The following is a 17,924-nucleotide window of genomic DNA, read 5'->3' as shown; positions in this document are numbered from 1 at the left end:
AACACCAAGACCAGCCCACAAGAGGTAAAGCAGGTTTGGGGCACCCATTAAGTCACTGGCAGGTCCAGGGCTTGTTTCTGAGAGCAGCAAGACTTAGGACCCCAAGAGGCTAAAGAACATGCATGGACTCTCCAGAGGACCTGCGCGGGTGAAGGCAGTGCCCTAGGCGCAGACAAGAATCTCGAGCGCAGGCTTGGACCGCGAGTGGGGACCCGGTGCAGATGGCTGCGGAAGCAGCCCCTGAGACTGCTGAAAGAGCCTCGGGCAGAGGGGCAGACCAGGGACAACCAGGAGGCTCGACCCCAAGAACAAGGAGACCTGAGACCTCGGGAGCCTAGGCAGCGCAGACAGAACCTCAGTGTGAGGACAAAGTGGAGAAGGCGCTGGGCTAACAATGGCAAGCCATAGGTAAGCCCAGAAGAGAAAGATTATCAAGAAGAACTCTGGAACACTCGACAACTTTTACACAGAGAAAATCCAGACAACAGAGGAGGACAAACAAGTAATCATATCCAAACCTTCCCAAAATAATGAAAACTGGTCACAAACTATTGAAGAGTTCAAATCAGAGATGATGAGAAAGATGGAAGAGATCTGGCAAGAAAATAACAGTTTAAAAGGCAGAATTTTGCAATTGGAAAGTGAGGCTCAGAAATCAAATCAACTGATAAGCAAATTGAACACCAGATATGACCAGATTGAAAAGGAAAACCAGACCCTAAAGGCTAGAATTGAGCAATTAGAAGCTAATGATCTCTCAAGACAACAAGAACAAATAAAACAAAGTCAAAAGACTGATAAACTAGGAGGAAACATGAAATATCTCAATGAGAAAGTGACAAACCAAGAAAACCGGTCTAGAAGACACAATTTGAGAATCATTGGTATTCCAGAAAAGGCAGAAATTAATAGAAACTTGGACTCCATACTTAAAGAAATTATTCAGCAAAATTGCCCTGAAGTTCTACAACAAGAGGGCAATATAGACATTGAAAGGATCCATAGATCACCATCTACACTGGACCCAATACAGACAACACCCAGGAATAAAATAGCCAAATTCAAGAGCTTCCAAGTAAAAGAAAAAATATTACAAGAAGCCAGAAAGAGACAATTCAAATATGAAGGATCACCAATTAGGATCACACAGGATCTGGGAGCCGCAATGCTAAAAGACCTCAAAGCTTGGAATATGATATTCAGAAAGGCAAGAGAACTGGGCCTGCAACCACGGATCAACTACCCATCAAAACTGACTATATACTTCCAGGGGAAAGTATGGGCATTCAACAAAATTGAAGATTTCCAAGTATTTGCACAGAAGAGACCAGGACTAAATGGAAAGTTTGAAATCCAACCACAAAAATCAAGAGAAACATGAAAAGGTAAATAAGAAACAGAGGGGAAAGAAAGAAAACTCATAATTTTTTAAATTAGCCTCTTTAAGGGCTTCAATAAGATCTAATTATCTGTATTCCTATGTGGAGAAATGCTATGTATAATTCTCTGTAGTGAACTCTATTCACTATTATAGTATTCACTATTATAGCAATCAGAAGAATAATTCATAGGGAATGGGTGGAATACGAAATGGTCTAAGATGACATGGGTGGTGGGAAAGAGGGGGGTGAATAGTAGGGGACACCAAGAGAAACTTGAGTAAATAAGAAAAATAGGATATTCTATTACACACAAAGATGGCATGGGAAGGGGAGGGGACAAATACTAGTATAAGAAGGAGAGGAAGAGAGCATTGAGGTAATATTTAAACCTTACTCTCAGTGTAATCAAACCAGAGAGGAAAGAGTAGCTACGTTATCCATTGGAATAAAAAAAAAACTCTATCTAACCCTACTGAGAAAGTCAGAAGGAATAAACCAAGGGGAGCAGGGAAGTGGGGAGGTCAAAAAAGGGAGGGGAGAAGAAGGGGGAGGGAATTCATTAGGCCTTTAAAAATAAAAAAAGGGGAATAATAAGGGAGGGGCTAGAAAGGGAAGTTAATCAAAGGAGGGGACAAGGGATACCGGCTCAAAGCAAGCCACTGGTTTAAAAGAAAATAGTGTAAGAAGAAGGGGTGGGACTAAAGGAGGATACAAAAATGTCAGTGAATGCACAACTGATAATTATAACTCTGAATGTGAATGGGATGAACTCGCTCATAAAATGGAAGCAAATAGCAGAGTGGATTAGAAACCAAAATGCTACCATATGTTGTCTACAAGAAACACATATGAGGCGGGTGGACATACACAAGTTTAAGGGCTTGAGCAAAATCTTTTGGGCATCAAATAAGAAAAACAAGGCAGGAGTGGCTATTATGATTTCTGACAAAGCCAAAGTAAAAATAGATATGATTAAAAAAGACAGGGAAGGTCATTACATCCTGATTAAAGGCAGTATAAACAATGAGGAAATAACACTGCTCAATATGTATGCACCAAGTGGCATAGCACCCAAATTCATAAAGGAGAAACTGGCAGAGCTCAAGAAGAAAATAGATAGTAAAACCATAATAGTGGAAGATCTAAATACTCCTCTTTCAGATCTAGATAAATCAAACCAAAAAATAAATAAGAAAGAGGTAAGAGAGGTGAATGAAGTCCTAGAAAAATTAGATTTAATTGATATGTGGAGAAAAATAAATAGGGACAAAAAGGAATACACCTTCTTTTCAGCTGCACATGGTACATTCACAAAGATTGACCATGTAATAGGGCATAGAAACATTGCAAACAAATGCAAAAGAGCAGAAATAATAAATGTAACCTTCTCAGACCATAATGCAATAAAAATAATAATTAGTAAGGGCACCTGGACAGGCAAATCAAAAACCAATTGGAAATTAAACAATATGATTCTCCAAAACCAATTTGTCAAAGAACAAATCATAGAAACAATCAACAATTTCATTGAAGAAAATGACAATGATGAGACATCCTACCAAACTCTGTAGGATGAAGCCAAGGCAGTACTCAGGGGTAAATTTATATCCTTGAATGCATATTTTAACAAATTAAGGAGGGTAGAGATTAATGAATTGGGTATGCAACTCAAAAAATTAGAAAGCGAACAAATTAAAAACCCTCAGATGAAAACTAAATTAGAAATACTAAAAATTAAGGGAGAAATTAATAAAATCAAAAGTAAAAGAACTATTGAATTAATAAATAAGACCAGAAGCTGGTATTTTGAAAAAACAGATAAAATAGACAAAGTACTGGTCAATCTAATAAAAAAAAAGGAAAGAAGAAAACCAAATTGACAGTATCAAAGATGAAAAAGGAGACCTCACCTCTAATGAAGGGGAAATTAAGGCAATCATTATAAACTATTTTGCCCAATTATATGGCAACAAATATAACAATTTAGGAGATATGGATGAATATCTACTAAAATATAAATTGCCTAGATTAACAGCAGAAGAAATAGAATACCTAAACAATCCCATATCAGAAATAGAAATTGAACAAGCCATCAAAGAACTCCCTAAGAAAAAATCACCAGGACCTGATGGATTCACAAGTGAATTCTATCAGACATTCAAAGAGCAACTAATCCCAATACTATACAAATTATTTGATAGGATAAGCAAAGAAGGAGTCCTACCAAATTCCTTTTATGACACAAATATGGTACTGATTCCAAAGCCAGGTAGACCAAAAACAGAGAAAGAAAACTATAGACCAATCTCCCTAATGAACATAGATGCAAAAATTTAAATAGAATATTAGCAAAGAGACTCCAGCAAATAATTAAGAAGATCATCCACCATGATCAGGTGGGATTTATACCAGGAATGCAAGGATGGTTCAACATTAGGAAAACCATCCACATAATTGACCATATCAACAGTCTAACAAACAAAAATCACATGATTATCTCAATAGATACTGAAAAAGCCTTTGACAAAATACAGCATCCATTCCTATTGAAAACACTGAAAAGTATAGGAATAGAAGGACCTTTCCTAAAAATAATAAACAGTATATACCTAAAACCATCAACAAGCATCATATGCAATGGGGATAAATTAGAAGCCTTCCCAATAAGATCAGGAGTGAAACAAGGATGCCCATTATCACCTCTATTATTCAACATAGTACTAGAAACACTAGCAGTAGCAATTAGAAAAGAAAAAGAAATTGAGGGTATCAAAATAGGCAATGAGGAGACTAAGCTATCACTCTTTGCAGATGATATGATGGTATACTTAAAAAATCCTAGAGAATCAACTAAGAAGCTGGTAGAAATAATCAACAACTTTAGCAAAGTTGCAGGATACAAAATAAATGCACATAAATCATCAGCATTTCTATACATTTCCAACACACTAGAGCAGCAAGAAGTAGAAAGAGAAACACCATTTAAAATCACCCTAGATAATATAAAACACTTAGGAATCTACCTACCAAAACAAACACAGCAATTATATGAAAACAACTACAAAACACTTTCCAAACTGGATCTAAACAATTGGAAAGCCATTGATTGCTCATGGGTAGGACGAGCTAACATAATAAAAATGACCATTCTACCCAAATTAATTTACCTATTTAGCACCATTCCTATCAAACTACCAAAAAACTTCTTTACTGAATTAACAAAAACTATAACAAATTTCATTTGGAATAACAAAAGATCAAGAATATCAAAGGAAATAATGAAAAAAAATGTGAAGGAAGGGGGCCTACCAGTACCAGATATTAAACTATACTTTAAAGCAGCAGTCATCAAAACAATATGGTACTGGCTAAGAGACAGAAGGGAGGATCAGTGGAATAGACTTGGGGTTAATGACATCAGCAAGACAGTCTATGATAAACCCAAAGAGCCCAACTTTTGGGACATGAATCCACTATTTGACAAAAACTGCTGGGAAATTTGGAAAACAATATGGGAGAGATTAGGTTTAGATCAACATCTCACACCCTACACCAAGATAAATTCAGAATGGGTGAATGACTTGAATATAAAGAGGGAAACTATAAATAAGTTAAGTGAACACAGAATAGTATACTTGTCAGATCTCTGGGAAAGGAAAGACTTTAAAACCAAGCAAGAGTTAGAGAAAATTACAAAATGTAAATTAAATGGTTTTGATTATATTAAACTAAAAAGCTTTTGTACAAACAAAAACAATGTAGTCAAAATCAGAAGGGAAACAACAAATTGGGAAAAAAATCTTTATTACAAAAAACTCTGACAGGGGTCTAATTACTCAAATATACAAGGAGTTAAATCAATTGTATAAAAAATCAAGCCATTCCCCAATTGATAAATGGGCAAGAGACATGAATAGGCAATTTTCAGGTAAAGAAATCAAAAGTATCAATAAGCACATGAGAAAGTGTTCTAAATCTCTAATAATTCGAGAAATGCAAATCAAAACAACTCTGAGGTATCACCTCACACCTAGCAGATTGGCTAAAATGAAAGAAGGGGAGAGTAATGAATGCTGGATGGGATGTGGCAAAATTGGGACACTGATGCATTGCTGGTGGAGTTGTGAACTGATCCAACCCTTCTGGCTGGCAATTTGGACCTATTCTCAAAGGGCTATAAAAGACTGCCTCCCCTTTCACCCAGCCATACCATTTTTGGGTTTGTACCCCAAAGAGGTCATAGATAAACAGACTTGTATGAAAATATTTATAGCTGCACTTTTTGTGGTGGCAAAGAACTGGAAAAGGAGGGTATGTCCTTCAATTGGGGAATGGCTGAACAAATTGTGGTATATGCTGGTGATGGAATACTATTGTGCTAAAAGGAATAATAAACTGGAGGAGTTCCATGTGAATTGGAAAGACCTCCAGTAACTGATGCAGAGTGAAAGGAGCAGAGCCAGAAGAACACTGTTCACAGAGACTGATATAATATGGTAAAATCGAATGGAATGGACAATTCTGTGGGATTTATGGAAAAGATGCTACCCACATTCAGAGGAAGGACTGCAAGAGAGGAAACATATAAGAAAAACAACTGCTTGAACGCATGGGTTGGGGTGGACATCATTGGGGATGTAGACTCGAAACTACCACACCAATGCAACTAACAATTTGGAAATAGGTTTCGATCAATGACACATGTTAAAACCAGTGGAAATGTGCGTCGGCCATGGGTGGGGGAATTGTGGGGGGTAAAAGGGAAAGTAGGAGCATGAATCATGTAACCATGTTAAAAATGAATATTAATAAACGTTTAAAAAAAAAGAGAGTGAATGGAAGGTTTTCCCAGAGGAAAGATACTTAAGTAGGAATTAAGAGACTCAGAAAGGCTCCCTATAGAAGGTGGGATTTGAATTGAGCCTTGAAGGAAGCACAATTTTAGAGGCCTTTTAAATTTGGGTAATCAAGTCCTATTAAGAATCAAGAAATGACCGTTTTTGGAGGTCAAAACAGAAAAGGAAAGAGCTTGTGGGAGCTCCAAACTCTTCACTGTACAGAGCTGAGCCTACAAAGTTTAGGTTTAGATAGGGAGTGGGCTTTGGGTCCATACAATTAATATTCTTACTCCTAGATGATTCTATGAAGGCATAGAACATGTCTTTATATTGTTTGTCCCTTCCTCAGGGCCTCAAATAGAGCCTTGCATAAAATAGATGCTCAAGATATAGTTTCTGAATCAATATAAACATTTTTAAATGAATGTACAACAAATGAAAATAGGTAATAATTTCTAATACTAATTTACATTGATGTAACAAGCTAAAGTTATGCAACATTTTCATCTGTTTTTTACTTCATCCTCATTATTAGGCTCATTATTAGGTATTAAAAGCAAAGCTGTTTTGTGAATTTTACTACACACAATCATGTTTTAAAACTTCATGTGATATTGTTCAGTTGTTTTGGTTGTGTCTGATTCTTTTTTTTCCATAAAGCCAAAATATTTTTCTTTTTATTCTTTTTTAACATTTTATTTTTATTTTATTTTAACAACAAATTTCCACATAAAATTTCCAGTTATATGATTCATGTTGTCTCTCTCTCTTATTCCCTCCCCACTCTGGGAGTTGACAAGCAATTCAATCTGGATTACTTTGTCTGATTCTTTGTGACCTCATTTGCAATTTCTTCGTAAAGATAATGGTTTGCTATGTCCTTCTACAGCTGATTTTATTAATAAGGAGCCTGAGGCAAACTGGGCTTAGTGACTTGTCCAGGTTCACACAGCTAATGCGTGTCTGAGCCTGGATTTGAACTCAGGTCTTCCTGACTCCAGGCCCAGAGCTCTATCCACTGTACCACCTAGCTGCCCTTGTTATATTCAGAGACATTCGAACGTGACCAATGGCAAAGAAAACCTTAATACTGCACTGAAAATAAAACATTTTTAAAGTAATTTTTAATATAGTATGAGAAGAGGAAACTAAAAAAAAGTTTCATTTTTGACTCAGTTTTAATTAACTCAATTATTTCCCAATTCATTAACAAATTTATGAACTTCCTTTAAGTGGCTTCATTTTTTTAAACAATAAAAGTGGCATTTGTTCATTTTTATAAACTGAATTCCTTTTGGAGCACTGAACCCAAAAGTCTTTGCCCAAGCTCGCTCAGGTCCTTCCTGATTTGCAACTGAACCAGCTTTTGCTTCTGAGTTATCATATACAGAACTAGACAAACAGAATTTGGCCTGCTTGTATGCTAATCTGTCTATCAAATCAGTCAAAATTCAGAGAACAAGTTTTACTATTTTGTGGTCCCTGATAAATTGTCATGGCCCACAAAGTTTTTTAGCATTTTATCCCTGGTGTCCATATAGTCTCCTTTTTCTTTGAAAATTATATTTTGTGGGGCACATAAACATTGTAAATCACTTATTTCTTTAAATTCAACTTAAAAAGGAAAAAAACACTTAAAGTATCTATTGTGTACAGAAATCTGGAGAGAATACAAAGTTTAATTATGACACAGCCTCCTGACCTCATGGAATTTGAACTCTAGTCAGTAAATATGTACAACCCAAAAGAATTCTGGGTAAGAGAAATACAAAGAGGTGTTCTATGAGGATCGGTAGCAAGGTCATTATTGATTGAGGTGGAGGGCAGGGAAAGTAGGGGAGGAGCTTGCACTTGAGATGGGCTTTAAACAACAAAATAGCCTGGGAACCCAAAGGACAATAAAGGCACATGGCTGATATGAGTATTGAAGTAGGATACAAAGGGAATAATTGGGAAAGGGAAGGGAATAACTGAAAAAGGAAAGTCTAGTTATAGGAAACTATATAAGTAAAGGAATAAACGCATGAGATATGTAAGACAATTAGTCAGATTTGCCTAGAGCAGAGAATATTTGGAAGGCAGGAGCAAGAGAAGTCAGGCAGCTAGGTAATGAAAAGGTCAGAATGCCAGACCTGGGGTCCGGAAGACTTGAATTCAAATCCAGCCTCAGTCTCTTAGTAGCTGTGTGACTCTGGGCAAGTCACTTCACCCTGTTTGCCTCCATGTCCTCATCAGTAAAATGAGTTGGAGAAGGAAATGGCAAAACCCTCCAGTATCTTTGCTAAGAAAACCTCAAATGGGCTCACAAAGAGTTGAGCACTTCTGAAAAACATCTAAAACAACCAGAAAAATCTGGAAAGGTTTATAGTATTTTCCATACAAAAACCCTGTGAATCAGGCAGTACAAATATTATTCAACCCATTTCCCACATGATGAATGTGAGATTCAGGAAGGTTAACATGACCACGATCATAGAGCCAGTAAATGTCAGAGCTAGAATTCCTGGTTTCAGAATCAGGCCTCATTCTGCTATGGTACAGTATGATTATACATAAGGAAGATGAGGTTGGGAGCTGCTTCCTGGATGCTGGATTAGATATAGAAGTGGGGGAGCTATTATAATAACAGTGGTAGGGACCAGAAGAGAATGAAGGCTTGTAATATTAATTAGGTAGAACATAGATGGCCCAGTGGACAAAGCAATGGATCTGGAGTCGGAAAGACCGGAGTTCAAATTTAATCTCAGACACTTACTAGCTGTGTGATGATGGCCAAGTTACTTAACTTCTGTCTGCCTGAATCTCCTCTTGCATAAAATGGGGATGCTAAGTACACCTATATCCCAGAGGTGTTGTGAGGTTAAGAGGAAATATTTTCAAAGTGATTTGTTTTTTAGTCATTTTCAGTCATATCTAGCTCTTCATGATCCCATTTGGAGTTTTCCTGGCAAAAGACTGGTGTGGTTTGCCATTTCCTTCACTAGTTCAATTTTTACAAATGAGGAAACTGCAGTAAACAGGGTTGTATCTTGTCCAGGGCTATATTGCTAGTAAGTGTCTGAGGTCAAATTTGAACTCAGATTTTCTTGACTCCAAGCCCAGCACTCTATCCACCGCACCAACTAGCTACCCATAAAAATGCTAGCTATTATTATATTATTGGAGACGGGACCTTTAGTCCCACTGAAGCTACCTGGATAAGAAAATTCCCTCTGGCAACAAAGATTGACACTTTCTTTGCAGTATATAGTTTTAGAAAGTTGACCCGAAAGGAGTCAAGAGAGAAAGGCAGGAGAAAGAGCTTATGATGGTGGAATCAGAATTTTCTCTTCCACCTTACCTCTTATATGCAAAGTTGATTTCATGATTGTAGTTCCTATCTTGGGAAAATTAGGAAGAAAAAATATCTCTAACCCACCTCCAGGGTCAAAACATTTTGAGAGAAGAAGGATACAAATGCAGACTAGACAAGATGCTAATGACTTACCTAAGAAAACAAAAATGTCTCTATGACCACCACCATTCCAAACCCAAAGCAATGTCTACACAAAGGCTACTAGGTGTCACAGTGAATAGAATGCTGGACGTAGAGTTAGGAAGGCCAGAGTTCAAATCCAACCTCAGACACTTGCTTAGCTATGTGATAATTTGACAAGTCACTTCATAATCTCTGTACTTCTGTTCCTCATCTATAAAATGAGGATAATAATAGCACCTACTTCACTGGGTTGTTGGGAGGAGCAAATGAGATAACTGAGTTGAAGCATTTTATCCTAGTTATTTTATTACTATTATTCTATAGGCAGGAATCTCAAGGCAGCTAAGTGACACAAGGGATAGAGCACTGGGCTTGGAGTCAAGAATACCTGAATTCAAAGTTAGCCTCAGACACTTACTAGCTATGTGAATAATGATCCTGGACAAATCACTTAACCTCCATTTGCCTCAATCCACTAGAGAAGGAAATAGCAAACCACTCCAGTATCTTTGCCAAGACAACCTTCTACACCATACTGGCATGCCATGGTTCACAGGGTCAGGAAGAACTGAATGATTTAACAACCGCTATAAAAGACAGGAAAGGTAGAAGAGGCAGAAAATGGAAAGTTTTAGAAATCAGTATGAACCATACCAACTCTCTGAAAAATAAAATGTGAGCAGAAGTGCTGGTAATTTGTTGGAAATAAAGATTTTAGGCCTCTCAAAAAAACAAGGAGGCCTTTGGAAAATACTTGTCGAGCCAGCAGGCCTTTAGAGAGCAACGTAAATTGGAAGTTGACTTAATAGATATGACAAAATTAAGTTTAGGGGATGGGGGGGAAGAAGGTAGAAAATAGTGAAAGAAGTAGAGATTTATCTGAAAAAAAGAAATAGTTGAAAATAGCAGGTATTCCAAAAATAAATTCTTGAGTCAGAAATAAAGTTAGAGCTATGAGTATATTTTGGTGGTGCTGAAATGAGCCATTAAAATTACTTTCTTGACGTCAGATTTAATAGGGCAGCAATGATCCAAATTTGAAGTTTGCCTGATGAACTTCGATTAGGAGTTCTTAGAGAAAGAAATGGGAGGAAGGAGAAAATTAGCTCTCAAGCACATCTCTGTAAAATGAAAAATTTGAAAGAGACCTGAGTTCTAGTCCTTGGTTCTTCCTCTTATTTTCCATTCCACCTCAGAAAAGTCACTTAAATTCTTTGGGTTTGGGGGTTTGGGTGCATCAGCCTCATCATCTATGTGTACATCTTTAGAAAGTATACTTTCAAGGTAAGTGAACTTATCCAGCCTTCAAAATTTCTCCATTTGCTGTAATCAATGGTTTGACCACAATCCAAGACTAAAGTGGATGGAGAGTTGGTACATGACTCTGTTCACAGATGATTGTGCACTAAATGTAGCCTCTGAGATTGCGATACAACAGAGCATGGATTGATCCTCTACCACTGGGGCTAATTTTGATGTGATAGTTAAAACCGAGAAAACAGGTTCTCCACTAGTCCACCTGGCACCATCCACATGTGGAACCATTGACTACAGAAGTCACTTAATAAGCACTTGTTGATTGGCCTACTGATAAATTCTTTCATTTTTCTAGGAACCATAGCATTTTAAGACTGGATATTTCCTTAAAGATCGTCTAGTCCTGATTGACTATTTTGCAGATAAGGAAACTGAGGCAGGCAGGAATTTAGTAACTTGCCTAGAAGAGCCATCTCAGAGTAAGTCACACAGCTAGTGAATGGCAGAGGCAAAATTTGAGCACAAGTCTTGTCGACTCCAGGTTCAGAGCTCTATCATTTAGCTGCAGAGGAAGAAACTGAGACTTGCAGCAAGGAAATGATTTGTTCAGTCATGTAGCTTGACTCTTGAACCCTGAGCCACTGTTCTTTTTTGCAGTGCTACCTCTTCCAACAGCAGTTGAAGCACAGGTCACATTTAAGCAATAAAAATGTTTATATTACCTTGCTCTATAAATTTGCTAATTGTTCTTCCTTATTGCAGCTATTAATGGGTATGGGGTAGCAGGGGCCTCAGAGGGGGAAAGCAATGAACAGTCTTCATCATATCATCACACAAACACTTATTAAGCACCTGCTATGTAAGAGAGGTGGGCGGCTAGGTGGCTCAGTGGATATGGCACCAGGTTTGAAGTCAGGAAGACTCATCTTTCTAAGTTCAAATCTGAACTCAGGAAGCAAATAAGTGGTTCAGTGGATTGAGAGCCAGGCCTAAAGACAGGAGATCATGGGTTCAATTCTGGCCCCAAACGCTTCCTGTGTGACCCTGGGCAAGTCACTTAACCTCAACTGCCTAGCCCTTACAGCTCTTTTGCCTTGGAACCAAGACACAGTATCGGTTCTAAGTTAGAAGGAGAAGGTCTAAAAAAAAAATCTGGTCTCAGACTCTTACTAGCTGTGTGACCCTGGGCAAGTCACTTAAACCTGTTTGCCTCAGTTTCCTCACCTGTCAAGTGAGCTGGAGAAGGAAATGGTAAATCATTCCAGTATCTTTGTCAAAAAAAAAAAGCCCAATTGGGATCACAAAGAATTGGACGCAACTGAAACAACCTCATAATGTGTGAGAGGTACTTTCTTTAATGTTTCAGTATTAGCTCATCATAATCTACACTGCTGCCAGCCTATTGTAGTCTTATGTAACAAAGGCTCCAAGCTAATGTTTTAAAAATTCTCTCCTTTCCTGGCTAGAGCCCCACTTGCCAATCAGTTGGTGCTCCTATCCAGATATCTGCAAGTTGATGCTCTATTATTCATGAAACTTTATCAAGTCAGAAGAAACCTCAGAGGTCATCTGCTCAGACACTTTTCATGAACAAAAATATGATCTACAACATCCCTGATGTATGGTTATCCAGCTTCTGTGGGAAGACAACTGTTGGCAGTGAATCTATTCACATGCTTTCCTGAAGCCATTCATTCCACTTTGGAGTAGCTCTCATTGTTAAGAAGTTTTTTCTTTCATCACACCTAAATGAATCCTTCTGTAACAATCCCTACCAGTACTCTGCAGTCACAGAGTGATAGATTGAGAGCTGGAAGAGGCCTAAACATCCCTAAAGTCCAACCTCCTTGAAGGATGAGTATAGAGGACCAGCTCTATATGGTAGGGGTCCTGAGTGGCGTTTTACGGCGTCGGATTGCTAAGACAGGAAAAAAAAGAAACTGAGAACAGCCGAACTAGAGGTTAGCCCATGCTGATCCAACGCTATGGGATTTTGGACTTTATTTTATACTGGTTTCAAACAAAGAACACAAAGAAAGAATCACAGCTGTGAAGGGGCTACAAATCATACACAATTCATTAAAGCCTAAAAAATAGAGATATGGGTGCAAAGACAAGGGCCAAGTTCCAACTACCAATTAGTAGGGGATAATTCTGGAAGCAGAAATAAATTTCATGGAGATGTTTACTAATTGCATTCTGCCTTGATTTACAGATCTGCACCTGGTCAGATAGTCTGGACTAAATTGTCCGGCTCCAGTCCTTATCTAAGTAATATATTTTTTAGGTTTCAGGCTTCTTAATTATCAAGGAGAGGAATTGTTAACTCAGTAGCTGCTGGTCTGGTTAAGGACTCAAAGCTTTCCAATAAGAATATTGAGAGAATGTGGGGATCTAAAAATGAGTCAAAAGAGGAGCCTCAGATTTTTACCTTAGATGGTCCATTCTATCTGCATCTGACATGCAGTGCAGAAAAATCATACACGTAGTTTTACTTGCCGATGATTTTGTAATGGGATCCAGATAAAACATCTATTACAGACTCTGTTTCTCTAAATGACTCCTAATAGCCTCTTGGAGGGGTCAAGTTGTTTTTGGATTAATCTACCTGCTGGTACCAGAACTTTTCAGGGCTCAGGTGATCAGGACCAAACACAAAGACTGCCTAAGCCTGGATTGGTCACGTAGGGAATCCAGATAACAGGCCCTAAATTTGACCCTATTTCTCCAATTGGCTCTTTACATCTAACGGCTTTCAACAGATGAGGATGCTGAGACTCAGGAAATGGAATTGACTTTCTCAAAGTCATGTAGGTAGTAATTGTCAAAGATAGGATTGGAGATCTGGTTCTCTGACTTCAGAGGCAATACTCTTCATCATTCCATGATGTTTTACGATATTACCTTCCACCTCTTTTGTAGAATCCCACTCAAGATTGAGCCCCCTTTTAGTTCCATAAGGGAATCACTCTAAGTAGAATTCATTTATCCCAGCTGTGTGACCCTGGGCAAGTCACTTAACCCCCATTGCCTAGTCCTTCCCACTCTTTTGCCTTAGAATCAATACACAGCATTGATTCTAAGATGGAAGGTAGGGTTTTAAAAAAGGAAGAAGAAGAAGAAATCATTTAAATGTAATTGTGATCAGAGCACAGGAATTGGCACAAGAATGAATAATCCCAAGAAAATTAATTCCAGCAGTGTCTTAGGGTCACCTCAACCTTGCCTTTAAAATAAAATCCTTTAACTTCTGTGTTAGTATCACTTTTAAGACAGAAAACTATCAAGGGCTGGATAATCAGGATTAAATGACTTACCCAAAGTCATACTGCTAGGAAGTATCTGAGACCAGATTTAAAGTAGGCTGGTATTACAAAGTACAAGTAAAGTAGTAAAATATAAGTTGATGGGAAAACAAGAAAGGGGCCAGGTTGGGAAGAATTTTAAATGCCAAGCAAAGGAGGTTACATTTGGTCCTAGAAGTAATAAAGACCCAATGAAGCTTATTGCATAGAGTAATCACACAGTCAGACCCAAGTTTTAATAAAGAAAATCACTAGTGACTGTGAAGGATAGCTTGGAGTTGAGAGGTGCTAGAGGTAGAAAGTCCAAAAGGGAGACTATTACAATAGACCAAAGGAGAGCTGAAAAGGGCCTAAACTGGAATAGTGGCTAAGTGAATGACAGTGTGTGTGTGTGTGTGTGTGTGTGTGTGTGTGTGTGTGTGTGTTTTGCAATTTATGAATATGTAGTGAGGGAAAGTGAGGAGGTAGAGCCTACACCAAGGACGCAAACAGAGTGACTAGAAGGATCATGGTGGACTCAAAGATAATTTTTAAATTAAATTAAAAAGATCATTTTTAAAAATTCAGAAAAGAAATGGATTGGGACAGAGGAATTGGAGGAAAGATAATGAGTTCATTTTTGCATAGGATGAGTTTGAGATGCCTATGGGTCATTCAGTTTGAAATGTCCAATCCAAAGTTGGTGATGTAGGACTAGACCTAAGGATAGAGATCTCAGTGTCATTTGCATGAGATGGTCCTTGAATCTATGGAGTTAATGAGGTCGCTAAGTGAAAAAGTATAGAGAAAAATATTCCAAAGGATGCGAGATTTGAGCTAAGTTTTGAAAAAAAGCTAGGTATATGACAAGGCAGAGGCGAGGAAGGAGTGCATTCCAGGCATGTGGTATAGATTTTCCAAAGGCACAGAAGTAGGAGATAAAATGGGGAGCCTACAGGCAGCAGTAAAGAAGCCAATTAATTGGTCAAAACTGAAAGTTTATGATGGAAGTAAGGGTACTTTTGAGCTTGGAAAGGTAGGCCAGAGACAGATTGTAAAGTCCTTTAAAAGCCACAAAGAAGAGTTGCTTTTTATCCAGAGGCAAGAGAAGACTGCTGAATATTCCTGATATTCCTGATAACGGGAGTTCTTTGGTCAGACTTGGGCTTTAAAAATATCAATTTAACTGGAGTGAGTGGCATAGTGGATATAATCCTAAAAAACAAAGGTATATACAAATCCTGCCTCTAACACTTTCTAACTATGAAACCTGGGCAAGTGGTTTAATCTCTCTGGGCCTCAGTTTCCTCATTTGGAAAATGAAAGGATAAACTCGATAACTTCTATGTTCCCTTCTAGCTTCAAATCTATTATCTCATATGATCCTATGACCGCTGAATGAAGAATGGTTTGCAGACCAGATATCCTAGAGGCAATTGAGTCAATTAGAAGACTGTTCTAGTAGTCAGGATAAGAAATAATGAGGACTCAAACTAGGGTGGTGATCATTCAGGTGGAGAAAAAGGGATGAATATAAGAGATATGATGTAAGAAAGTTGATGCAACTTGAAAAATGACTAGATATAGGTAGGGGATGAGAAGGGGAAAGAAGAAAGAGCTCAGGATGACTCCAAGTTGTGAAAATACAGTATAGCTCAGCAAAAAGGCTAGGGTGGGAGAGATAGATTTCCCTGTTTGGACCACTTCATGCCTTTACCCCAGTTCTGGCTCACCAGCCAATCAAGAGCATCTCCATCATGTAGCCAGCTGACTGAAACCACACAGCAAATACTCCAAATTCAGGAGTAGGGCATTCCATTATATATCATCATGCCTATCCAGAGGCAGGCTCTCCAGCTTCTATTGCATGGACTGGTAATATGTAGGACATGATACATATACTCAGAAGGTGAAGATCCCTAGGACAGGCTCTGTAGGATTTAAATTAATATCCAATTCTTGAAGTATTATATTTTTAAAAGTTTTTCAGGGGGCAGCTGGGTAGTTAAGTGGATTGAGAGCCAGGCCTAGAGACAGGAGGTCCTAGGTTCAAATCTGGCCTCAGACACTTTCCAGCTGTGTGACCCTGGGCAAGTCACTTGACCCCCATTGCCTAGCCTTTACCACTCTTCTGCCTTGGAGCCAATACACATCCAAGTGAGTGGAGTGCTGGGAATCATAGTTTTTCTGGTAATCATAGTTTTTAGGGTAACAGATTCAAATTACACAATTTCCCTGGGATCCTTTGGGAGACTAATCTCCCCAGTGGATCATGTAAGTATAACCAACTTATAAATTATAATAATTTGGGGATAAAAGGGAAAGAGAACAAAACCAATGATTGCTAGGCACATTGAGAAAAAGCCAATTAGGGGGCAGTCCCCTTTGGCATAAGAGTGTACATTCAAAATAAATGTGTTACAACCCCCCACAGTTCAACCAATTATACCCCATGGTTCATTCTGGGTCTTCTGATGCTATGGAGGTTTCTTTAGGCATCTTCATAGTGCCTTCTTCAAACAATTTATCTTCTAGATTCAAAGAGTTATTAAGTCCCTTTTCCTGAAATGTTTCTTTCTTAAAATATTTTTTACTTTTATGACAATTATATACCATCCCTATGACAATTATGCAATCCCCATGACAATTACACAATCCCCCCTGAGGAGAATGTTGACCAACACTCAGATCCACTCAGGTAGCCACTGAAGCTCATGGCTTTCAATCTTGGCTGAAATGCTCTATCTTGGGGGCCACTTAGGGGTACCATGCCCCTTAGGAAAACTTTATAATATTATAACCCATCACAGAGTAACCAACCCCTTGGGTTTGCTCCCTCCTTTGGCATGAGACTGTAACAGCTCTAAAAGGCATGCCTTTCATATGTCTCATCCATTTTTTTTCAAACATTTATTAATATTCATTTTTAACATGGTTACATGATTTATGCTCCTCCTTTCCCCTTCACCCCCCGCACTCCCCCTACCCATGGCCGATGCACATTTCTACTAGTTTTGTCATGTGTCCTTGATCAAGACCTATTTCCAAATTGTTGGTGGTTGCATTGGTGTGGTAGTTTCGAGTCCACACCCTCAATCATGTCCACCCCGACCCATGCATTCAAGCAGTTGTTTTTCTTATATGTTTCCTCTCCTGCAGTCCTTCCTCTGAATGTGGGTAGCTTTCTTTACCATAAATCCCTCAGAATTGTCCTGGGTTATTGTATTGCTGCGGGTACAGAGGTCCATTACATTCGATTTTACCATAGTATATCAGTCTCTGTGTACAATGTTCTTTTGGCTCTGCTCCTTTCGCTCTGCATCTGTTCCCGGAGGTCTCTCCAGTTCGCCTGGAACTCCTCCAGTTTATTATTCCTTTTAGCACAATAGTATTCCATCACCCTCATATACCACAGTTTGTTCAGCCATTCCACAACTGAAGGACATACCCTCCTTTTCCAATTTGTTGCCACCACAAAAATCACAGCTATAAATATTTTCGTACAAGTCTGTTTATCTATGATCTCTTTGGGGTACAAACCCAGCAATGGTATGGCTGGATCAAAGGGCAGGCATTCTTTTACAGCCCTTTGAGCATGATTCCAAATTGCCAGCCAGAATGGCTGGATCAGTTCACAGCTCCACCAGCAATGCATTAATGTCCCAATTTTGCCACATCCCCTCCA

General features: G+C 38.5%; 1 pseudogene; it reads right to left on the bottom strand.

Annotated features, from left to right (window-relative positions):
* Positions 1-15,968: 15,968 nt before the first annotated feature.
* Positions 15,969-17,924, bottom strand: part of LOC123233420 — a 16,584-nt pseudogene continuing 14,628 nt past the window's right edge.

Source organism: Gracilinanus agilis, chromosome 2, assembly GCF_016433145.1.
Source record: "Gracilinanus agilis isolate LMUSP501 chromosome 2, AgileGrace, whole genome shotgun sequence".
NCBI classification, from domain to species: Eukaryota; Metazoa; Chordata; class Mammalia; order Didelphimorphia; family Didelphidae; genus Gracilinanus; species Gracilinanus agilis.
This window is presented reverse-complemented; position numbering and strand designations above follow the sequence as displayed.